This window comes from Periophthalmus magnuspinnatus, chromosome 16 (assembly GCF_009829125.3).
Source record: "Periophthalmus magnuspinnatus isolate fPerMag1 chromosome 16, fPerMag1.2.pri, whole genome shotgun sequence".
NCBI classification, from domain to species: Eukaryota; Metazoa; Chordata; class Actinopteri; order Gobiiformes; family Gobiidae; genus Periophthalmus; species Periophthalmus magnuspinnatus.
This window is the reverse complement of record NC_047141.1, coordinates 14,372,804-14,398,805: the sequence shown is the minus strand read 5'-3', so window position 1 is coordinate 14,398,805 and position 26,002 is coordinate 14,372,804. Positions and strand designations below refer to the sequence as shown.

At 39.3% G+C, this 26,002-nt stretch overlaps 1 protein-coding gene across 1 annotated transcript in view; it reads left to right on the top strand.

Annotated features, from left to right (window-relative positions):
* Positions 1 to 2,160: 2,160 nt before the first annotated feature.
* Positions 2,161 to 26,002, top strand: part of themis2 (thymocyte selection associated family member 2) — a 110,854-nt gene continuing 87,012 nt past the window's right edge. The window contains exon 1 of the mRNA XM_033980496.2: positions 2,161 to 2,164. The gene's annotated coding sequence lies outside the window, so the exon portion shown is untranslated. The remainder of the gene's footprint in view (positions 2,165 to 26,002) is intronic.

Below are 26,002 nucleotides of genomic sequence, written 5' to 3'. Positions count from 1 at the left end.
TGGCAGGTGCTTGACACTGGGCAGTTGCGAAAGTAGCGCCAGAAGTGTTGGAATTTAAACAAGGAGACAATGAAAGAGATACATTAGCAAGGTGTTATGAATTGTTTTCTGATTGGATAAACACCCACAGGCAGAGACATTGGTGATGCAATGAAAGGCCCAGGCATAGTTGGTGGTGAGTGTGAGGGAGGTGATGGTTCTGCTGCAACAGTGAAGATGGCAGAGGACACTGGTAGCAAGAAGCTGAAATAACAAAATAATGGCGGTGAAAGAATATTTGAATTGAGTTTACATTATGGGGCTGTAAATAAAGACGAGGGGTGAAAACTGTTCCTTGTGTAGTACCCACATTTTTCCAACACAAAGTTGCCTCAAGTACTGAATCCATCCAGTGAAAAAGCTGTAAATACATGGTCAGATATTTCATTATGGCAAAGTATAAAATAACTAATACTACTTTAAATTTCTAATAAACAAATACATATTTCAACGCTAAGTGTACCTGAGTCTATTATCAACAAAACATTATTTGTGGCTCAAGCAGGTGAAGAGCAGGGATAATGGAACCTCTACTGAAAAGTGGTTTTCGTATCAGAATGGTAATTGTATTATTATCTCAATACTGACCCAACATTAAGGCGTGTGTGAGTTGGGTGCGTTGACTTGCATATTCTATCACTAAAAAGAACAACTATGAAGTCACATCAGTATGGAGTAAACTCTAGAGCGTGGACGCAAACACTGAGGACAAAGAGAATATAACCCCATAAAAGTGAGTAAATGGTGTTGAACAGGGTGACCTTGCAGACAGGACAGACCTCTGGGAGACAGCTTGGCAAAGTCACTCCTACACAGCGCCCTCTGCAGTTCGGGGTCAGGTCAAACAAACAAACAAACTCAAATACTCTGAACTCTCACCAGGAGCCAGTCTGCACACAACACCAGCCAAAATATATGAGGTGCAAAAACAGCCCCCCATGTGCCAATGCAAGTGGCTTCTCCAACTTTTTAACCACAGCCTGGAATCAGACAGGAGGGAGGGGGGGGAACAGCGGGAGTGCAGAGAAGGTGTCGCCTCTCCTCACCGATCCCTTATGTTAAGAGGAATTTGCATACATTTTTAATCAAAGCAAATTAGATCATAACCAAATTAAATCACGCTTTCCAGCCGCCCCCTTCTCTGTCTGCCTCCTGTTCCATCCACCCACCTATTCCTCATCATTTAATTATAGGCACTAATAGGTATGCTTAGACAGAAAAAGGAAACCCGGCACACATAGGCAAAATGCAGAGAATGAATTTATGTTTAAGACACTGTTATGCAATTGCCTTGAGAAATAGAGCATGTGTGTAGACAGCACTGTATCTGAACTAGGCTTTCTTCATACGCGAGTGGAGGGTGGAGCAGGATTGATCAGTATTGGCAAAGAGAAATTTATGAAGAGTTCATGATTTACTCATCAACATACTTTGATAATCCTGGCTAAATTGGGAAGAAGCTTGTGTGTAGAGCTGCTGTCCCACCTACATTCTGGTCTAATTGAAATAAAAGAGTTTTGTTGCTATTTTACAGGACTGCAACAAGTTTGAAACACAAGCCTGGATCATTGAAAAGGTAAGAATATAAAATGAAGGTGAAGAGGCTCTATTCACGTCTTATCTAGGGACATCTGTGAAATTGAAATTACCCCACGATGTCTGTTTTTCCTGTGCATTTGTATGGGAACTGTTTTTATAGACATTGTTCTGGAAATGGTGGCCTGATAAATACAAAAACAAGTCAAGAACCTTTTAATTTATTACTTTATTTCAAGTTTTTTTTCCTAGCAGAATGTACCTGAACTGACATCTATGTAATCAGATTTCTTGGGAAACAGCTGAATTTTCTCTTTTAATCCATACACACTACACACTCCATTCAAACTTTAGAAACTTTGCACCAAAAGCACCCAAACTTTTCCTTAGAGGTTGCATGCTGTTGGTTCTCGATTGTCACAACAACGGGGTTGACTTACAGGTCACGTCTTTAACACAAAAAAATGGAAAAAATATTATTAATTTAGTTTCTATCTGGACCTAAAATGGGTCATAAAGACATTTACAATCACTATTAGCTTCAATACACAGACAAAAAACATGCCAGTTTTCAGACACGCACGTTCATACGGGACTAGAATTTCTTGAGGAACTCTCAGTTTGCAGAATTACAGTAGGTAATATTTGTCGGAATTTTTATAGACATTTTTACAGACATGGACGATTCACATGAGACTAGAAACACAGATGATGTTTGTAATTATTACAATTTAGCAGGGGAATGTTTGACATGTATGACATTAAACTTATCTCTATGGAGACAAGCAGGTGACACCAACAGGCCCAATTACACATCAGATCTATTGAGAATGCTTGTTTTTCAAAGTCTTATGCCATACCAAACTTGCAACTAAATAAATGCAAGATAGTTAACACCATACTGTGGAAAATTCCAGGCAAAACAGTAACACCTCCATGGATACCAGCAGGTGGCGCAGTCTCCTCTAGAAAAGTTACATAGTGCACCTTTAAGCTAAATGAACAATGAACAAACTGATTAACATTCTTGGCTCGGTTTGAAACCTGGTATTCTTCTGTGGTTCTGCAACAGTCAAATGTGCACCAGCATATACATGTGATAAATCAAATCAAACCGCACACACAAAGACTACCACGCACATTGGCTAACAAAAGAGTCACCCACCGCAGAAAGCAGACACCTCCTCCTACATTCCTCTCCACACCCTATGCTGCTAAACAGATTGCTATCGGCCCCCATCGCTCGCTATCGCCCATTACACAATGACTTCCTGCTGTTGTCCAATAACTCAATCACAGATCTATTATTGGCAATCTTAGCATGGTCCATCTCCTCCCTAGCCCCCAACGCACTTTGTCAGAAAACACAATTTGCCACGTTTCCAGTCTTGATGAAAAATAAATCCTGTCTCTAATTGCACATGCATGTGGCAAACCTGAGCGGAAAGTGCACATTCACACGCGCACACACATGCACGTACACGTTTAAGACGATATGTTACTTTCTCTCTGTTGCACGCCAGCGCTCGGGCACACAAGAAGCCTGCAGGCCTATTTGAGATGCAGACTCCAATGTTCCAGTAAATAATATTAAAAGTCATATCATGAATAAATCAGCAGGCGGGGCGCAAACGTCTGCACAGTGACACATTCACATACAGTAGACAGGAGACAGGAGAGGCAGTACACACTAATTGAACCCCCTATACAGTAATGCACTATATAGAAGAGTTAATGCAAAAGAGTGGAACCTATATGGATCAAAATGGCAGCTAAAAGAGTATAATTTTATCGCACAGTAATTGGTAGTGGCACTGAAACGAATCAAGGACTGACAAAGCCTAAAGCATTCTGGAGACCTCCACAGAATACAGTGATCACTGAAGACGCTAAAAGTTGCATGAAGCAATGTTCATGGTAATATTCCAATTTTGAAGGCTTGTTTGCGTACTTTTTGATTGTATCTGCCAAAAAGATATGAAAAATACAAAAAAATAACTACTTATACTGAACTAACTGGTTATTTTCTTTTATTATGGTCTGGATTGGATTGGGACTATACATACAGTATATCAGGAGATGGGACAGTGTCTTGGCAGGTTTCCCCTTGCTGCATTGAAGAATGGGTCACACGATGACAACATTTTTTACCCATGGAGACATTTAAGTACTTTATTTTGACAGGACAAATCTTGACATCGACATAAAGGGGCCAAAGAAGATGTAAATATTACTACATGATTTGGGATTTCTTATTCATACAATCTTCTTGTATTATCATGACACGTGACTCTATATATTATATTAACAAAAAAAGTACATTTTGGTATAATTTTAAAAATAGAACGGTAATACAGTAATATGAATGTGCCCACTTAACAATATCCTCTATACAAGCAATATCCAATAGACCAGTGCATTAAACAGAGTTTATATTTATTTAATTCATTATTTTGGTGTTCATGTCAGCTTCCTTTGAACTCACCTGGAGTGCAGCTCTGCAAGGCACTTGACTTCTATTAGGGTGAAGTACATAAAGGCATGTTTGGCTGATTTTTGTTGTGGCCTGGGGGATGAGAATGAGAAGCAAATCCTAGGGCAGTACAGGCAATAATTTGCACATCGTATGCTTAGAAGGCAGTGAGATTAGAAACTATATGTAAACATTTTGAGGATGATGACATTGTGTAAATAAATGTTTTACACACTGTTATGGTAAAAGCTTTAGGCATGACATCCCTGTGCTGGAATGAAGCAGTTAATTCCAGTATGAAAGGTATGATAAGAAAATCATGCATTTTTAAATCTTGAATCCAACTGACAGACATTTCATCCCAGCTCTGAGTAGTTCAAACTGCAGCTGTGCCACAAATACACTTGCATATTGTGAAATGTGTGATTGTGTTAGAGAGGCTTTTAGGTGGCATTGGTATTTCTTCACTTTAGTCAGTCTGCCCAGGGCACATGTGGCTACAGAAGAATCTGATTACCTCTAAATGTGTGAGGAGTGAATGAGTAATGCATGGTGTATTTAAGAGAATCCAGAAAGGTGACTTATGCGTTATTATTATAAGTGTGTGGACAAGTGCATGTTCTCAACAAGTGCATACATAATGTATAAATTAGAGGTAATAGATTTCATTGAAGTGAATGGCATACAAATGAAATAGCTTGCAGAATGGGATTTAATGTTACAGTATTAACTGCTGTCATTTCAGCGAGTATCGGGCAGAAATAGTATAGAGTATTTTATATTACATTTGCCAAAACACAATTAGATGTACTTGATTTAAAGTATAATGATATCATTTGGTTTGTAAGGGTCAAAATCAGGGCTCCATTAAGTGAATATTTCCATATTAGATCAATGGTTTGAAGTTAAGGTATTGTTTAATTTTGGTTATAGTTGGGGTTTAGGCTAAGGCTAGCCAATTAGTAATTATGATTAAGGTTAGTATGTGTAACATCCACAGAAAGCGTGTGTGTGCTAGTTTGTGTGCGGGGATGCTGATTGGCTGAGCCCAGGGAGACTTGGCTGTTGGGCAGAGGCACACTTCCTGCAGGTTAAATCTGCCCCAGAGTCAAGCATCAAACTTTCACATCACCACATCAATTATTCAGAGTGCTGCATTGTCAGAGTGTTAGTATGCTACCGTGCCACACGACCAGCAGCAAGACACAGGAAATTAGATTATCAGGAAAGTGTAATGGTCTAAATGTGACATGGTTTACTGGTTTAAACAGCCATGGAGAGTTTCAGACCACTTGAACTGTGGCCTGAAATATGGGATCTTCTATGTCAGCGTGAGAAGCTTACACTGTTATACTCATCATCACTTTGACAATAATTTTTGGATCGCCCCTTGAGATGGATAATCTCTTTTTCAAGGGGGTTTCACTATTGTGCCTATTTTAATTACTGCTCCTATTGTGTATGTGTTTTTATTAGTATTCTCTAAAACACCATGCACCATTTCGGTTGTTGTTGGAAAACACTACATAAATAATGACTGGTCCATGGGTTTCAGAATTATGAAAAATTAGGACTGTTGCCATGGCAATAAACAATTAAAAACAAAATATCCTATCTTTTTAAGGGTGTAAAGTCCTTAAAATGTTGCTATAACCCATTGACACAAGAAACCTGCTGCTATCTGTTATTTTTATTCAGTCAAAGTCTATTTTAATTCTGATGTCTTATTTTGTACATTATAAATATTTGTTGTTTTATGTTCAATATTACCGAAGCACAGTAAGTTTTGTGAATTTATGACAATGGAAAAAAACAACTTTTTTTTCTGATTCTAATAATGATTCATTGCTTCCGCCCATGAAAAAAGGGCAGATTAATAAAAGTTTTTAATTGGATTCAGCTTTGTACAGTAGCAGTCTACGTTGCTATTTAAATTCAGTTTACAGCTCTATACAGTATGGCAGGAGTGTTGCATTATACATAACTGTCAGATGACACAAGCCACTGTCTGCATACACAAGAATATGCATGAACCTCCAGTCTCGAGCAGTGACTGACCTTCTCAACTTGTCAGAGTCCAGTGCCACTCGTACCATTCACAGTCACCGAGCCAACTTTCCACTGCCCGCTTATCGAGTTGTCATTTAAACCGAAATAACTGGAATTATTTCAAGTGCATACCCGGAAAATGTACCTCTCAAAAATGTACTCCTTCACTTCAGCAGAATCCTCACCTACACCTGTAAAAAATGGATCCGAGTTTTGGACTTGGAAATTATAATGTGACATTTGGTGGAAAACGCATTGCGGACGTCGACAAGGAGGATAACGAGATTTAAAGGGGCTTAACACCACTGGAACGAGCTACTATGGCTTTCCATGACTCTCCAATTGACTGCGTGCTTGACCCCGAATGTCAGCTCATGTCACTTATCACCCAGATAAGGGCAAATCCGAGCAGTCTACCCCATCCCAGGTATATATCACTTTCCCAAAACTGGAATGCTCTCATAATAGTTTCTAGGATTGTGAAGACGATGCCAGGTTTTTCAGCTGATCATGCACAATCGCACGTGTAGTGAAAGAGCTACACTACGCGCCGTGCCACGACTTCTCACTAGTGTGTGAAGAAGCAGAACACGCAGACGACTGACAGGCAAAGTGCTGAGGGTAAGCAACATTCTCCTGGAGGTTTCTCGAGCCGGGACTGGAACAATGTGTCTGCGTTTGGTGCACTTGGGAACACTTGGCTGCTGGCTCCATTGAGACGTGTGTGTAGAATGTGAAGTCTGGCTTAGAGCGTAGCAGGAACCATCAGTTCACAGGGTTAAGTCAGGGTGAAGTTGCAAATATATGGAAAATATGGAAAATATGTTGCACTTTTTCACCGTATCAAGTTCCTAGTTTGTGAACTGTGTTCACAGACTATGGCAATAAAAGTCTTCTGATTCTGATTCTGAAAAAGTGTGATTGTCCTAACAAGTTCAGCTCCATTTTATATTCCAAACCTGTAGTAAAAGAAAATTTCAAATCAAAAAGTTGTAGAAGTCCAGTCGACAGATTTGAATTATTATTTTTCTCAGTCATACACGGAAGACTGAGGGATTGCACAGATATCTATTCCAAAAATTGGATTGCAAGATGAGTTTCAACCACCAAAACTGGCTAAAATGCGTACCTAAATATGGTATACATTGAATAAAAAAGCCAAAAATGATTATGACAAACAAATTGCATGGGAATGGCAACTTCAGGTCAGTTTGTAGTGTGTTAGACGTCGGAACTGAAGGTCTGCGGTTCAGTCCTTGTATTCATACTGTTGTTGTCCACCGACCAATGCACAAAACTCATGTCTACTTAAATGTTATGTGCACAGGTATATGGAGGCGTGTGAGAATAGTATAATGTAAAGCTATAGATGTCACTGTTTAATAATGATATTTCTGCAAATAAGTCCAAACAACCAAGGTCTCGCTAAGGATTACAACGTCAGCCTTCTCAAAACTCTTACTTAAATTGATCAAAACAGACAAAAATATTCTTCTTTACAAACACAAAGAAGTTGACATAGTTGGTTCTTTAAATTATTTATATCACTGGGTGCCTTATTTGAGCTCTTGTGTGAATTGTAGCACATTGTGGAGTGTGTTGTTAACCAATGATAATTCTGTTTTATTCATCTGTGTGTATTCTATTGGGAATAAGCTGAAGACCCCTATACTACTGTTAAAGTCAATGTCTTAGAAGCTGCAAACAAGACTGTTCTCTCATCTTCAATTCTTTTAAATACACGAGCAAACAAATAAGGACATAACAATGACTAAAAAGTACTTTATAATCTGAGGAAATAAACCTGCAGTATATTCACCAGTATCTCTGTGGACCATACTGAAAATAGTAGCAGCGTAGAGTTCATCTTCCCGGTCTGACCTTGGCCTTTGCGCAGCAGTGGAGCTCAGGGCAAAGTGGTGACCCTCCGTGTGTGTGCGCTCTCTGTGGAGACTGTAACACATGAGGAAGCATTTGTATAATTACCGTTCAGAAGTCCTTCAGAGGTCTCTCACCCCGAACATCCGCATGTGACCCCATGCACCACGGTACAGGAGGGAGAGCCAGGGATGTACAAGAAGAGGAGAGGCGCCAAAGTGGAGGATATAGTTTGGATAGAGCAGCTGACATAGTAATCTGTAATATTTTGCTGTTCACTTTTAAAATTGCCTGGTTTACAGTATTTACTTTAGTGGTTTAGTGCTGTCATAGTAGTAAAGCTTCCAACTTGAGTTCAGTTCTAAGAAAAAGATTTGGTACTGTGGTCCAATACCTTAGAGTCTGGTCTTAGAGTTTGGATGTAGATGTTGACTATTATAAAAAACTATTCAGGAAAGGTTCAATTTTGTCCCATACAGTTTCTCTTCAGTATTAGACAAACATAGCATTGTTACTGGTTTTAGTATTTATTATCTGAGTATCTTTTTTAATGACAGCCTTTGTTTGGGCTGTACATACTGAATATCTAAAGAGCAGTGGTTTGAGGCGTTATCATCAAAGAATAGTCAAAAATCTCTGCCAAGGCACTGATTTAACACGCATTGTGCCCAGATCAGGGTTCAAACTATTGACATCTTATGAGCCATATATGTTGAACTTGCAATATACCCCATAATATTCCCATAATACTACTACTTCTACTTCTACTACTACTACTTCTTTTTAATTTAAATTGTATAATCATTATTTTCTTTTTGATTTGTTGTATTGTGATTTTAATGTCTTTCTTATTCTGTAAAGCACTTTGAATTACTTAGTGTACAAACTGTGTCATAATAAACTTGCCTTGCCTACTACTTCTGCTGTTACTTACACTACTAGTACTACTACTACTACTACTACTACTACTACTACTACTACTACTACTACTACTACTACTACTACTACTACTACTACTACTACTACTACTACTAATAATAATAATAATAATAATAATAATAATAATAATAATAATAATACATTTTGTAATTGTATATCTTCCTTTAATCTGTTAATGATACAAATGGGAACATAATAAAACCTGAATGTTCATTAAAAAGTGATACCTGATGGAAACCTCTATTTAATTGGTCTCCTATGAAATTGCTTGGGTCTAGCTGCAGCCTATAGTGAAAAAGTACAATTCATTAGGATTATTGCACACAGAAGCAAACTTCTACAGAGACACGCAAATACTCTTGAAACGTTTTAGCCTTTAAGAGTTCTCTCACTTCCTCGCCACACACATATGATGATGTCTAGCGGAGCATTGCTGATACACCTTGAGTGCAGCGGTGCATACCAGTGCCAACAGGCCGTCTACATGCGATCCTGATGGGGAGCCAGTGGAGCAGGCCCACAGGATAGGCCAGAGGAGAGGAGAGAGAGAGAGGGGGAAGAAGAGAGAGGAGAAAGAGAGAGAGAACAGGGGGTCTCCACGGTGCACATCATCTATATTTCATACCCCTCTCAATTAGTGTCAATGTTCAGGAGTGGGAGGCTGGAGGGCAGTCCCTGTCCACTTGGCCCAAACCATCAACCCCCATTTCCTTGAAGCCGACCTGCACTGCTTCTATGCTTCAGGGCTATTCATTCACAGCCAATGAGACGACGTAAGCAATTTAATGTACTATGAAATCTGGCTGAAGCAGGAGCCAGGTTTGTACTGACACAAAGAGAAGAAAGTAAAATAGTAAGTGCTAGAAGGTTAAAATAACTACATTGTACCACTGAGAATAAAAAAGTGGCAAAGATTAGTTCCCAAATGCCAGAAACATTCCTTCGGAGGATTCCACAAAATCCCCTCTAGATTAAATCATCTTCCTCTCCATTCCTCCTTTGTAACACCAGGACTAGGATAGTAATGTGTGCCACAGAGATGGTTTGCAGTTCAATCCCAGCTTGGACCAGTTGTTGTGTCCTTGAGAAAGACGCTTCACTCACCTTCATTATTTATGAATGTGTGACTCTGCCCCCCTGTGGAGCAAAAGTAGCTTAAGCAACTTTGACCATCTGGAAAAGCGATAGAACTGCTGGATTACAAGAGAGAACCACCTTATGGATTGCGTCGATGTAAAGGTCATGGGTAGAGAGCAACAAGTATAATTAATTTTGGGTCGGACTGTAAATCGGGACGAGGGGGCACACCAATTCTCTTACACCAAAGTATAGTTCAGAATACAGATGGTGCTGCGCTAAGAGAACATACACATCACATGACAAGGCGAGTTTTACAGCCACACCCACCAGCATGTGTCAAACTCAATAACCACTCCATTCTAATACTATGTTAGAATTTCAACAGCATATGAAGTAGAATGTGAAATGCTCCTTTCTAAACCTCTTTCTAAATGTGAGTTCACACTGAATAAATCCCACAGCATGCCTCCGTCAGGTCTGATGTTTACATTCAGCTTGCTCTTCATGATGCACAGATGGCAGGTAGAGTTGTCGTAAAACATTAAAGGCTCGCAAAAAATAGCATCAAAAGTAGCAGTCCTGAATTAGCCCGTAGTGAAAATCGTATTATCAGTGTGAAATCTTATTATCTCAGGGCTTTTAAGTGACAAGTGCATTTATACCTCTGCATTTTGGGTCCAGATTAGGTGGATTAGGACCCCCTGCCTGCTGCAGCTCTAAGTATAACTCTGTCAGTGTAACACTTGGGATTTCACAGAATCTTGTATTCACCATTCCAGACTGTTGGGTTCAATCACAGTTACACCCAATCTTGTTAGACCTTATCAATAGGATATAAGGTTATTATTAAAATTAATTATCCGATTTCTTCTGACTGACAATTATGTTTTCAACAGCCTGAGGTGACAGAGGCAAAGGCTATCATTGTGAGGTTAATGTCTTTTATGACTTGAAAGGCAGTAAAAGCAAAGTGGTTATTATGGAAATGGGATAAGATATTGCCCTTAATGTGCACTCAATTTTGCCAGTGGCCACTTAAAATAAGGCAGGATAAACATCCCAAAAAGAAAATCCATATTTAGTAGATGACAAATTGTTCTACAATCTACAACCAATTTACAAATTGCAAAGTACTGAATGCAAAATATCTTCTCAGTTCCAAATGGTGAACTGGAGAAATTTTGGACAAGAGCCCTTCAGCAAAGTGTTAGAGCCTGGGTTCACTTTCTCATCTGGCGTAGCATAGTCTAGATCTACATCACTTCACTTATGACTCTCAAATTACAAAAACTGTTTATACTTGTTTGTTGGTAATTAGAAACATTGCAAACATTAAACGATTTCTTTCACCTGCTAACCTAGAAAAAATTCTCTATGCTCTTGTCAAGGTCAGATTAATGTAAAGCATTATTAGTACAAAAAAAAAAAAAAAAAAATCCTCAAAACATCTCCAAATTATGCAGAATTCACCAGCAAGACTGTTGACTAATAAAAAGACACATGAGCACATTACAATGATACTAGCCTCACTACACTGGCTCCCCATCAATTTTCGATTTGATTTTAAAATTTTAATTGCTTAATGGCCTCGGCCCCCATGTTACTGACCTGCTCTGTCTGTATGTTCCTGGTCGCTCACTTTGTTCTTCAGACCCTCTTGACTCCATATTAAAGAGGACTGTGCCTTCTTTATCAGAGCCCGAAAGCTTTGCAATTCTTTTCCTGAGGAACTAAGAACAGTTGACTCTTCAGGCACTTTCAAATCGAAGTTAAAAACACACTTATATATAATCACATTTGTACAGTTGTACATTTTTATTCTGTTTAATCTGTGCCTTCTGCCTACTTTTTCTATAGGACAAGCTCTGTAACTCTGTTAAGAAAAGTGCTGTATAAAGTTTATTATTATTATTATTATTATTATTATTATTATTATTAGTAGTAGTAGTAGTAGTAGTAGTAGTAGTAGTAGTAGTAGTAGTAGTAGTAGTAGTAGTAGTAGTAGTAGTAGTAGTAGTAGTAGTAGTAGTAGTACACGCTGCAACCAAACTATATTGTTTTATTAGCATATCAAAGCATATCAATTGGTTGCTGTGATTAGCTAAAACACCACTTAAAGTCCCTCCTCTACCCGGATGATCTCAGTGGGTGCCAGTGGGTGCCATTTCAGATCGATATTACAGCGCTAACCTTATTAGTGGTGTTATATCATGCTGGCACTTGCCATATTTCCCTAACCTGCAGCACAAAACTCTGAAGGACATTTAAATGTATTTCTAATTTAAAGCAGTCTCTATAAATGGGTTTTGTTCTTGTCCTATGCCCAGAAAAATAAAGAGGGTGGTGTAGTTTTTGTCTTCAAGCAAAATATTTTGGAGACAAGTGGGTTAGACTATTAATAAAAGTTATTCTTCTATCAACAGGTACATTGTCTATGTGCTGAAACAATGGGGCTTTTATCATCTCTAACTCCACAAAACGCATTTTGCCATCCCTCTCTCTCGCTTTCTGTCATTTTCAATCTCTCTCTCTCCTTTTCACCTTTTATCTCTCGCTTTCTCTCTCTCTCTCTGCCTCCTTCTCCCTCCCGCCTCTCTCCCTTTCTCTTCACCTCGCTGTGCCCTACCCAGTCTCTCCCTCTCTTCTTCTCTCACCCTCCCTCACCACATCACCCTGTCTCTCTCCCCCTCTCTCTCCACCTCTCTCTGTATCTCCCTCCTTTATCCCACCTCTCCCTGTCTCACCCGGTCTCTCTCGCTTCCCTGCCCTTCTGGGCCCAGCTGGGGGCTCCAGCTGCTGGGTTATGGTCTGTCTGCCGCTCCCCCGTGGCTCATTTAGTCAGAGGAGGAAGCGCAGGAGAGAAGGAGGAAGTGCGAGAGGGAAGGACACAATACAAGGAATACACTGATGATATACAAGATTCAAATGCACGAGGCAGGAACTCTTATCTAGTCTTTAAGAGCAAATTTTGTATTTCACATTATTTTTTTCAGAACTGTTAGACTTGTAAGGAATAGGAAATAATCTAGTCAGGACAAGGTTTGAAATTTAAAACTAAACTTTGTGTGTCATAAAAAATGTTTCTCTTTTGTCAAGATTTGTGCGGTTGCAATGGGAAATTTGTCAGCACACATTGGATCATTTTTCCCACAATTTTGACTAATACTCATCTCAAACTAGGGCAACGATTGGAAAAAAAAAAAAAAAAGTAAAATAAATGTGAATAAAAAATCTTTATCTTTTTTTTTTGTCAATTTCTTTGACTAAATATGGACATCAAGGTACAGAGAAAAAAAAAAAAAAAATCAACCAAGATTTTTCAACAGGGCAAAAATAGAGATTTTTTTTTTTTTTTTTTTCCACATTGAAATTTGTTAGCATTTATTAGATTTTTTTCACCTTTTTCAACCAAATTTTTGTACTGAAAGAAAAATGGAAAGGATCAACCAGGGCTTTTCAACGTAACTCAGCTCAAAGGATTCATATTTAAATAACTGTACATCTATTATACAGTACACTTCCTATGCACTGAAACCGCACAAAGAAGAAATATGAAATAGCCAGGAGGACACCGAATGCTGTACACTGTAGAATTTACTTTGTGGCCCAATTGGTGGCTACGGAGGTGAAAGGCCAAACTCTTAAGGCCAGTCATGATTGGTTCCCTGGAGGAAGGCCACACAATACACATCTGCCCTTCAACTTCTCCTTTCCCATTTCTATTCTTTCTCTTCACTGTCTGTAGCTCTGCAAAGCGGCCTTGAAAACGTCTACTGAATTTCTTGATTTTTTTATTTATTTATTTTTTCTCCTTTTTTTTGGCCAAGCTTCCACTAACTCGCCGAACAATTAGAGCTAAAGGAATCAGAAGGATAAAAGGGAAGAGGCTCCTGGGTAGTTGTGCTTGTACAGTGTTGGAAGTGTGTGGGCGATGGAAAACTTCAGGTCATGGCCTCTCCTCTCGGCTCCGTGCTTTGGGGGGTTGCAAAAGAAAACCGCTCTTTCATTGAGGACTTTAGGATAATCCTCCAGCCACGATTTCTATTGAAAAAGAATTAAGCAGGAAGGCATAGGTCAAAGGGTATAGCATGCATTTTGTGTGTGCCATAAGGATGTATTTAAATGTTGATTTGTATATGAGAACAATAGTTATTTTCTATTGTTTGGTCATAAACACTACTATGACTGTACGGTAGCACAGTTTAAAAATGCCCTCCAAAATGTTGTTAGTTGAATTCTTAGCAATCATTTCATGTTCATTAAGATCTGAAAGTGGTGTTTTGTTTTGACTAGCTTCAGTTTACTTGCCATTTGTCCACATTTTGAATACAGATATATACAATACAACACAGCTAAATTGTATAAAAAGCTCTTGAGGTCAAATATGTCTGTCTGGATCTAATCATAGTGTTTTATTGTCTGACTATCATGAAGTGCGTGTTAGCATCCTACTTATTTTTAGCTTTACCATGACGGCAAATCTCCGCTCTGGTCTGAGAGCTGTGAAAAGCCCTTAAATTTAGACCCCTGCAAATGATTTTAAATGAACTAGTTCTGTTTTTCAAGTTTTTTAAGATGGTAAAGCTGTTATATTCTGTTTTGACAAAATTTTGAAATGGAGCTCTAATGTTCTAATATTGTTAAGAAATATGTCAACATACTACTACTATACTACATCTTACACTTGCCACTAGATAATAAAATATGAACCATGTGTTAAAGCGTATTGGATCTGCATTTGTGGTAAGAGTGACTAAGATGGTAGAGTGCTTGTCTTATAACTGAAGGTTGACAGTTGTGTCCTTGGTTAAGACACTTCAGCCTTCACCTTGCCTATGTATGCATGTGGTGTGTGTGTGAGTGATGATGGTTGAAGAGGTCTTTGTTGCTGCTGCCAGTCCAGTGGTCTTATTCACATGCACACAGAAATCTGGTTATAATCGGATTTCTAGACCTTTGAGATGACTTAAACAACATGGAAATCAAAGGGACCATGATCAAGAGGAAATAATGATGATGATTTGGCTTTTTACATTTCATTTAAATAATCTTAGTACTACAAAAATTAGATATTAATCAGATTTTGAGTGTGCAGGTACCTGCCGTCAGTGTTAATTTTGACAACCAATTTGAATTGAAGGCCATACTTTCTTATCAATACCCGACCTTGCCTGATCTTGGAAGCTAAGCAGGATTGGGCCTGGTTAGTATTGGACTGAAATTCAACCGTTGGGCAGCAATGGGTCTAGTTCAAACTGTTGTTGTGTTTTTAGGCAAGTCTGAGACTGCAGTCTGTGAGTGACCAGTCATAGCATCGCTTCTCTCAGTCTACCCCAGGGCAGCTGCGGCAACAATATAGCTTACCACTAAACTAACAATTTTGTCATAGACTTTTGACCCAGTCTTCATGTTTTTAGTCTTTATTCATTTTTCTACTACTTTTTAATCAATTTTAGCTAGCAAAAAATGTCATTGGCATAAACTTTTACTCAATAAAATGAACACTTGTGGCTCCATGAAGTATACGATCTCCAGGTATCTCCAAGAGTGAATGAATTAGGCAATGAAAAGTTGTCTTTAGTGTCCAGTAATATTTTTAGATATTTTTTTCATAGCATAAACCCAATCCATTTGCATGCTCCATCTGACCTTACTATACCCTTGTAGAGCTTAATAGACTGACAGTGAGGATGGCCCCATAGTGACATCCTCTTGTGAAAGTGATCTAAACTAGACTCAGTCCTCCTGGCAAAGTCATAGAACTACACTCCACCTTCAGCACCAATTTGGAGCTATGATGCAGACAGGGATGAGGCGCGGTAGCCCTGAGCAGCTGATCTGGGAGCAGGGTAGAAGATCCGCTGCTAGGGGCTTTGGTGAGTGCTGAGAAATTAATTAAGAGTGAAATAGCAGCAGGAGGAGGCAGCAGGATGGAGGACAATGGAGGACCAGAAGAGAGGAGCCGCTGGGGGTGTGGGGGCCTCCTGGAAGATCAAGACTATTACTGTCGAATCACTGTCTCATTTACAGCCCTTTCAATACACACTCCCTCTCCTAAAGCTCTTTGACATTGAGATACTGTTAGGAGTAAAGTAGTCTAAGCAGAAACACATTAGACTGACTCAGATAGCATACAAGCTATCAGAAAACCATTCAAGGACTCTCTCTGCTTATTTTAGGGGGCAGTAGGTGGATGGAGACTATACCAGCAAGTATGGGCTGGCTTAAAGTGGATTGTGCAGTTAGGCGCCCGGTACTTAAAAAATACCAGGAACTGCAAAAGGCCAACAGTTCAGGTCAATTATTCCTTCCTGATTTTAAAGATTTTGTCAGGACTTTCCCTCATTCATATGTCCCTTAATTCCATAATAGCTTGAAACCCATAGATCATGACACATTCATTCAGAAAACCAAAGCCCACATGTAAAAATCTGGAGGTTGGCAGAGCAATTCACAAGTGTTGCTGTTGGGTCTTTGGGTAACACACTTCACCCACCTTGTATATGTATTAATATGGTGTGTGGAAAATACTGTCGGCACCAACCAGCAGCAAAGCATTCATAATGCATCTGTGGAAAAATTTAAAACGTATGCCGTAAGCAAACCTGCAATTAACTTATTGAGGTGCAGAAGTGCTGGTCACAATGCACACACTGTATTCCATAATGGGAAAGAAAAGGGAAAAAAATAGGCTACAACATCTTAATTAGTTTTAATAAAGCATGAAGAAAGAGCAATAGCATATTAACTATGGGGCTAGGAGTTAGGAGTATTTAGGGTATTAATTAGTTGGTTGGGTAACATAAAATATTCAAGGTGCTGTACCTGCTGATTTTTACGGTCTTCATTTCAAATGGTTTGCAGTGGTCCAAAGTTATCCCTCACTTACCTTATGCATTCAGAGCATGCTAATTATTCACTAGGATTAGTTTATAAGAGCTTTTCACAAGTTTCACAAACCAGAGCAGAGTTTACGAATCACAGGAATGCTAACAAAAACTAGCATGCTAAGTAAGTGCACACTTCAAAATTCTCCAGCAATAAAACATTTATAATTAAATACAGACAGTACAAGGGGGGCTTATTTTGACATATACATGAAAAATTGGGTAGAGGTCCTTTAAACAATACTGTTAATCAGCTTTTTTTTTCATCAAATCACTAGATTACATAAAATCAAAACATTAATTCATGCAGATTTTCAATACAATTTTTGCTCACAATTCACACGAAACAAAAACCTAAATAATGAATACGGTGCCGATTTCTCCTTCCACTTGTTTTCCCTCCTCGGTCTCTCCTCTCCTCAGTCCAGCCCGAGTGAGAGGACAGCCTGCTGTAGCTGCCGGCGGCGTCTGAAGAAGAGGCAGACTCTAATGAGATGTCTATCGCCTGCGTGCGTCTACACCGGACTGCTCCTCTCTCCTCCGAACCAGCGCATCTCTACAGAATACTACCACATGGAAACATCCTCACCACTGCTCCAGGAGAAAGCAGGCTATCCGAGGGGCTTGTGCATTGCTGTCTTGTGTGAGTGACAGTGTGTGCTACTGTCAGGGCTATCTCAGTAATTCCGGTGCTGAGAAGTCGGCCCCTGGGCAGACAATATTATGATGGATGCCCTCACAAACAGCCCTTCCGCTTGTGATTGCCTGGTCGAAGTTACGGGGGAGAAAAATGCCCTCCAAATCTAGGCACCGCACAGACACATGCCTACCCAAGACCCCCTTTATTTTCTGGTGGTCAGGCCCATGGCAGAGTTGCACCACAGGGACCTTGGCAAACACCAGGGGGACACATGTTGTTCAAGGTGACCTCTCCAAAGGCAAAGTTATACAAGTGTCCAGTTATTCGTAAATACACGTCTACGGGCAGGCTGGTCTGGAATATCTTGCTGTGGTAAGGTCACAATGATTACTATGTCGAGTTATCATTCAGTATATTGAAACATTGTGAAGATTTTTGTTATTTTGGTTATAATATGCTAAGATTTGAGCTGTACGTGGTTGAATAAGTAATTTCTTTGTGTTTCAAAATTTGTTACAGGCCTTGCTGTAGTATTTTGGTATTTAAATGTGCCATGTGGTATGAAAGATATACTATGTAATGTATTCATTTAGGGTCCATCGCCATGATATTATTGCTTTGCCTGGAATGTTCCACAGTATGGCGTTAAATGCACCTGTCTATCTTGCATTTGTTCAGCTACAGGTGTTATTGCAAAAAACAAAAAACATTGAAAAACACGCTCTTTTACTGTGTGGTGAGCTGCCGGTCCACAGATCTGACCTGTAACTTGGCCTGATGTTTTTATGTACTTGTCTCCATGGAGATAGATGAGTGTAAGGCCATACTGTGGAACACTTCAGGCAAAGCAATAACATCTCCATAGATACAAACAGGGGGCCCAAAAAGTCACATTGTGCACCTTTAAAGTACGCTTCACAGAGGTCTGCATATTTAACACACAACCAAAAAAAATCAAGCTGTGTTGTAAAGTCAGCAATACAATACAGTACAGTATAGCCTGCCACTCATACTAAAATGTGTGAATGTATTTCTTTGTTCTTTTTTTTAATTTTTATTTTAATTACTGTGATTCTTGTGCATACATTCTCATTCATGTCCTATGTATACCCACTCATACTTACACTACCAGTACATCCCATGTCTATGAAGTATTTTATATGGTTGTCTAGTCATGGCAGTTGGAATAAAAGATCCCACATGCATCATGCATCTTACAGCAATTAGCCTGCCTGCCCATTAGAATCCAGTCATCCACATTGCCTGTCAGTATAGGGCTGAAGCCTGTCTCACCAGCCCTCTTTGTCTGTGAACATTTCATAGGCTCTTGTGTGTACCCTACCCCCACACCAACAACACACACATCCACTGTTCATTAAAGTGCCACTCCGGAGAGGGCCTAGAAATGGAGGGGTAATGAGAGATCGCGCAAATGAAAGGAATCACAGCAGAGAAGGGAGGTAGTAGTGCGCGAGAGATAGGGACCAAGGGCTTGTTAGCAAGTTCCATGCTCCAAAGTCAGTTATCGCACCAAAGGGGGGGACATCGCCACCTCTTTGGGCTGACCGATTCATCCCCCTACCTCCTCCCAGTTTTGAGGCAACGGGCGAAGCAAGAGTCAAGCTACAACGCACACTGGCTAACTCACCTCCGATTCGGACACATGTGTTTGGATTGTGTCTCTCCATCGCACGCACACACACACACACACACATCCAGCCTGCACACTGGGCTTTCGGCTGCAAGGCTCATTAGCTCCACTACAGCTGCCCCTGTTTTAGAGACACTCCTCAGCACGCCGGCTCTCTCCATCTCTCCATCTCCTGCTTTTTCCATCTTTCTTTCGCACAATCACTCTGCAAACACACATAAATGCAGCAGAGGCGAGCACACACACAGGCATATTGTCCTTCAGGCTTTCTGCTTCTCCTGTAGGCTTTGAAAGGCGCTTTTAAAACTCCTCGCGAGCATCTTTATGAAGTGTAAGGGTTGTCAATAACAGACCTGTGTGATGGAAAGAGCTGGTTAAAACGTATTTAATAGCAAGTTTTGAGAAGTTTACCTTACAGTGTGTACATGAATCGTGGCTTAAATCGAATGCCATGGAAAATTTGTGTCTTCAAGAAATCTACAAATCATCTAGTGTGATAAAAGACTAGACCCAGGATTTGAATGTGCTTTCACCTCCAACAAAATGGCCACCAAAATGCTTTTTGGCAAATTCTAATGTTGATCTTTTTGCTCAAGGCAAAGCCAAAGAATGAAGGCAATGTGGTATTTGGAGGTTACAGCACTTCAAGTTATTGAACAAATTATTTCTGTCACAGAATGCAGTGTGCATGACATCTAAACAAAAATGATGTATAAAAACAATTTAAAAGGCTAACCTACAAATACCAAAATGCATGTTAGTTCTGTACTCTCTTCTTTGCATGCAGAACACAGAAATCTAACTTTTTTCATAAAACATGCAGAAGACGTACACCCTCAAGATCGACAGTAAAACTCAAAAAATATTATTATTACTTTAGTTGTGAGAAATCCTTTGTCAGGTTCTACACTGTGTTGTCAGGTGAGTTGCAGGATCACTATTAAATGTGTGTTGACTATGACTGTTATGCTCAAGAGTACGCCATGAGAGAAGCTACTTCTAACAGTTAGTGAAATAATTACTGAATTATAGAGGTGTTATGAAAAAATAATATGTTGATGGTTGTTTTGGTTTCATTCACACACAACATGTCAGTCAATAAGAAAACTATCAGTACTCGTCTTATAATCTTTTATCAAAAAAGCCAACCAATACATAGAAACAGGATGGATCTACATGATATACCTCACCTATTATCCTATCCTTATCCTATTATTAAAATCACATGTAAACAGCAAGATCATCTGATTTATTTCTGATTACTCACATCAGAATTTAGGTTTGCATGTCATTTAAATATATTACAGATCATGAAATTGATGTGTATGTGACTCCAGCCACTGAGCCATAGACCTAATAGCACATCACATCTGTTTTTAAACAATACATTTTCCCTTGAAAGTAAGAAAATTAATGGGAAATGAATTTTTAGTACAATACTGAGATTTAACTTTATTGTTAGAAGCCAAGTCTGAATCCAGAATAAGCACACCTATATCTTACCCTCCATAAAAGTTGCCATGCGTTATGAGCCAATCTATTTTTTACTAATGTGCTTTCGGCAAGAACAGTTACAAAACATTATAGACCCTCCACTTTTCCCCCTCCCTTACTCAAAGTGCGAGCAATACCATTAAGCACACCACCAACTTTCCCTGAGCTTTTTGCCTATGTGTGCTTGGGCCTCATGGGACACTCCCCTCTCTCCCCTTCCAACAAACAGCCCTTATCTACCGCGATCGAGTCTCTCTCCAAATCTGCCGCTGCTGCTACTGCTTTCCGCCATCAGCCACACAAAGTCATTAATTACTCTTTAGTATCAAGCTGTAATTAGAGACACCAATCAGAGCAACCCCCCCCCCCCCCCTCCCTTCCCTCCACACCACACACACACACACATACACACACACATACATACACACTTTTTGCATTACCCAACCCAGCCTCCTATTAGCACTCCTTCATATTACTTTGTGCTAGGCTAAGTAAGCTAACGTTGACGATTAGCTCCCCCGTGTGCCGCGTGCAGGAGCGAAAGGAAATGTTAGGATTGGGGGAGTGGTGGTGGTGGTGGGGGAGGTAGATGGTGGCAAGCGTTAATTTGACATTAATTGTGTCATCACTGCTTTAGGTCACCCCCCCTCCTTCCTCGCTCACCCGCTCACACCTTTCATTTGGTCCTGATGAGAGAGAAAGAGAGAGAGAGAAGATCTGATTAGATGTGTCCTCCTGTCTGCCTGACGTCTCGGCAACAGGCGGGGGAGGAAAGGTGAGCCGAGGACATTGGGAGGAAGAGGATTGGAAGGGGGAGAGAAAGAGGGAGGAGGGGGAGATAGAGAGAGCGGGGGCGCGGTTTCATTAGAAGCCACTGATTGGTTTAATAAACGAGAGTGATAGATAGAAGGATTTCCTGGTAGGTCATTTTCTTTTAATCAGAAGGAACCCGCAACCACCCTACCCCACCCTCTCTACACCCCAGGGAGTTTTAGGGTTTGATTATGTAATGTCATTGAGAATTCTGATGGTAGCTGGATTTTGTAGTTTTGTTTTATTATTTATTTTTTTGGTAGTAGAAAGATGGGCATGTGTTTTGAGAAAGCCTTGTCAAAGGGCAGAGCGGTCCATGTTATTACTTTGGAGAGTTGATTTTGAGAGATCAGATTTTATGAGAGTATATTGCTTCAGACTAGTATTCTCAAGTGACTGTGAACCTATCCTCATGTGCTCTTTGAGATCAGCAGAGTGGGAGAGTGGGAGTGTGCAGGGGACTAGTTGGAGGACACCTGTGGAGTGCTCAAGGTGAACTTCTCACTAATATGAAAATGTGAATATTTCATTTTCAAAAACATGATAGGTACAAATTTAAATTTCAAATCCAGGCTGGAACGCTGGACAATCCTCTTATTTTCCACATGTATTTTCTATTTATTTTTTTGCAGTATGTCTTTTTATACATCTCATGTATTTAAATAAGATCCATGTTTGAGATTTATTGTATTTATTCATAGTTTGTCCACTATAGACCACTAACCAACAACAATCTCAAAATGGTTTTCATTGCAATCTGAAAAATTCATAGACTAAATTAGACTTAGTAGGTTTTGTTTTACAGGCTATAATCATTTATTTTTACCTTAGTTTAACCTTTTTCTTATTTGGAATTTGAGAGCTTCATGTTGTGGTTAAAGAATGATCATTGTTCCATTCCTTCAATTTATTTTATTTTTCTGTGATGACATATGTATATTTAAACTTAAAACCCTAAAACCCTACGTTTCCCCAGGTATTGGACCAAAATGTGTCTAGCTCCAATACAGATTTATGGTAAAAGCAGCTCTTGAGGTCAAAATAAGTCAGCTGTGTACTGTTAGCATCTAATTATAAAGTGTCCGGTAATCAGGAAGTGTGTGTTAGCATGCTAATTGTTGTAGCTTTACCGTCATGGCAAAACTCTGCTCTGGTCCCTGAGAGTTGTGAAAACTGTTTATAAACTGAGAAAAACGTGGAAAATAATGCTGGAAATGCACTTGGGACTTTTATCTAAAGGAGTGAATAGTGCATTTGACTCAAACAGGAAAATATATGGGTCACACAATATAAACTGTGCATGCCAAAATTCATAATAATACTTTTTTTAAATTACAACACAAACTTACACATACATATTTCTCTGTGATACCAGTTCTTTTCCACAGAAGTAGCACAAAATGCTACAAGAAAATATTGTATTACCAATGTGTAGCATGGCCTATGTTCAATTTTAAAATACCAAAAATAGTTCAATATTACAAAATTGAGTCAATTTAACTCAATTAGGTTTTTACTCTTCACAAATAACTGTTTGGACTGAAGCCCAAAGCTGCACAAAAGTATAAAACAAGTTATTTGTATTAACAATCTATAATTATATAGAAAAAACAGCGACTTTCCGTAAAATAACAGTTTATTACCTTTAATTTGCACTTTTTATACGAAATAATGGACTATAATCACGGGTATTCTGCTAGGCGGCCTAATGTAGCAAAACACCATTGTGGAAGCTACAAAACTCTCTCTCAGTGGCCAGAAGCTATATATGAAAATGTAACTGAATAAAATGTTTTGGGAAAAAATACATTTTTTTGTGTTATGAATTATGAACTAGCATAGCACCACCATTTTAGCTGTGAGGCGCTTTTATATGGACATTTCTATTTGCTGCGTCGTAAACAGACCTTAAGAGCATCAACCGCAAACATTAATAACTTTGTGTCTGCTGTTGAAGTCTATATTAAAACAACTGTCAATCAAAATCCATGGGCTTTGTGAAATTATAATTATTAATACACTGATTGATCTGAATTTTGTATTTATCTATTTTTACCCATGTACCCCGTATAACATTGCATATCTGTAAACCATCTATGCAATTAAAAATATCCAATGATAAAACATGGTCTTGATGTCCATAATTCCAGTCCAATTATCTTGATACTGGTCCAATAATGAGGTGCATATGGCGTCCGATAAGACTGCTGTTTATCTCTAATTGTGTTCATTTACTAGATTATTCCAGATCCTTATCCAAGATTTGTGATAAATTACTCCGAGCGACAAAGAAGAAGGGTATGAAATAAAAAGAAGGCAACACAACAGAATGCAGTGTGAGTTGTTGTAAAGGTGAGCCATGTTGCCAAGAGAGACTACATTGAATCAAGGAGACAAAATAGAGGTGCTGGAGTGTCACAGAGCAGCAGAAGAAGAGGACAACAGGTGGTGTGACCTCTGGAGGACTGGAGGTTTAGGTAAACAGGTAGTTTAGGGGTTTCAGATGTGTCGACGATACTTCTGTTGGTTAATTTGGGACCCACCTCAGTACAAATGTTAAAGTGCATTTGACAGATTTGTATATTTTTCTAATTATGAGTTGGTTTGGTGGGAGAGTATCTGAGGTAAATATTCATCATAATCAGCAGTTAGTGATTAAGTGGCAGTTTGTGAAGAAGAGTAGAAGTTAAAAAATACAGGAAGTACCGGTGAGTCGCTCTGCCTATTTCATCCACTGTCATCTTGTCCATCTAAAATGCAATCACAAATTATGCACAAGGAACGCATTTTTCTGACAGTTTAAACATTGATTTAGCAAAATAAAGGTGTTGTCATGTATGTTTATTGTCCAATGAGGTTCATCTGGTCTTCCGTTAATTTATTTAATAGATTCTTTTTCCAGACCAAGTTTAGTTTGTTTTCATAACTGACAATTTCGACTGCTCACTAGCGGTCTTCCTCAGAGTGGCCACGTCATGTTTCTGTGACGAGTCTGGTCAGCTCATTTAAACAGATTTTGGCATTGTTTTCCTACCAATGGAGGTGGGATGACAGCGCCATCTGCAGTTCGACTTCTTCAGGACAGTATCCCAGGTGTGTGAGAGTAAAAAGGCCCCCCTCATCCCGGTTTATAGTCATGTTTCCGTATTTCGATTGTCTTCTTAATCTAGCGCCAGTGTTTTTGTCCTCTGTCCCTATGATGTTTGCTCCGTACCAGTCCATAATGAGGTTTTATTCTTATTTGTCAAATCATAACTTTTGTGTAAGTTTTGGTTGCCTTCTAACTTATGTTTCTTTGTGCTGCCCGTCCAACCAGGAAGTAGACTTATAAACTTCACCAAAAGTACAAAACTAGAGTTACAATACGCACTTTAAATACGTATTAGCAAAACATGTTTCTGTTATTTGACTTTATGGCTCTTTACTGAAACACACCATATTCCTACCAGTATTTTTTTTGATAAATAATAGATACAGGTTCCAATGAGAGATGCATCAAATAGGACCTTAGGCAATAGGGCCATGGTAATGTAACATTTTAGTCAAATATTTCTTTTTTTTATATAGCCTGGTGGTGAAGCATCCTCTGAAAATTACATTATTTTGGAAAATTTACCATGGCAAATTAACTTTAGAATAAGAAAATAGGAAAAACTAGAAAACAAAGCACAGATAAGTGGGCGTTAATCAGTGGCGGTGAAAACAGGTAGGTTGGAGCAATGACGTCTTGAATATACGAGTATAAATATTACTCAAACTGGCATGAATCACTCTAAATGAGAGGGCAAATGAGAAGGGAAAATAACATATAACACATTACATGGTTAAAAGCTCTTAAAAGTCCATTACGCATAATAGGTCTCTTTTAAGTTTATGGGTTGCCCTGTTATTATGAGCTGATACTACCCCAGGAATGCAGTTATTTACTTTGTCTTGAAGAGCTAGTAAAGGTCTGGGAGTGAATAAGTTATGTATATTCGCCATGTAGGCTGTGTGTTCTTGCTAGAAAATATAATCCTCTGTCTCTGCATATGACGGTTATATGTTGAAGTGATTACTCAAACTTTATTCTTTCATTCAGATTATGAAGATACATGTTTACTTACACAAACCACCATCAAACTATTCACCTATAGCCAACTGTCTGTCTTCTCTCTGTTTATTTATAACAAACATTAAATTGCACTAGGTCCAGCCACATAATTTCAAACTTCACCTTCTCAGTGTTTGCGGATGTATCGTTCCTATGGAGTATGTGGGATTGGAAGTGCTGAATCTTCATAAGCTCTCAAGGACATGTGCACCCCACGGCCTCGCCTGGGTGGCTCTGTGTGTTAGCGCTTAGCTGTGTCCCCAGTCAGCCTTTGGGTCCAAGGGCGGCCTCTCTTCTCGTCTCCACTGTCTCCCGTGCAGCGTACAGTAAGGAGACGCTAGAGTGGGTGAAGAATGACTCCCACTCTTTCTCTGCTCTCTCGGCTCCCTCTCTCTTTCTCTCTTCTGTCTCTCTCCTCTCCTCTCTCTCT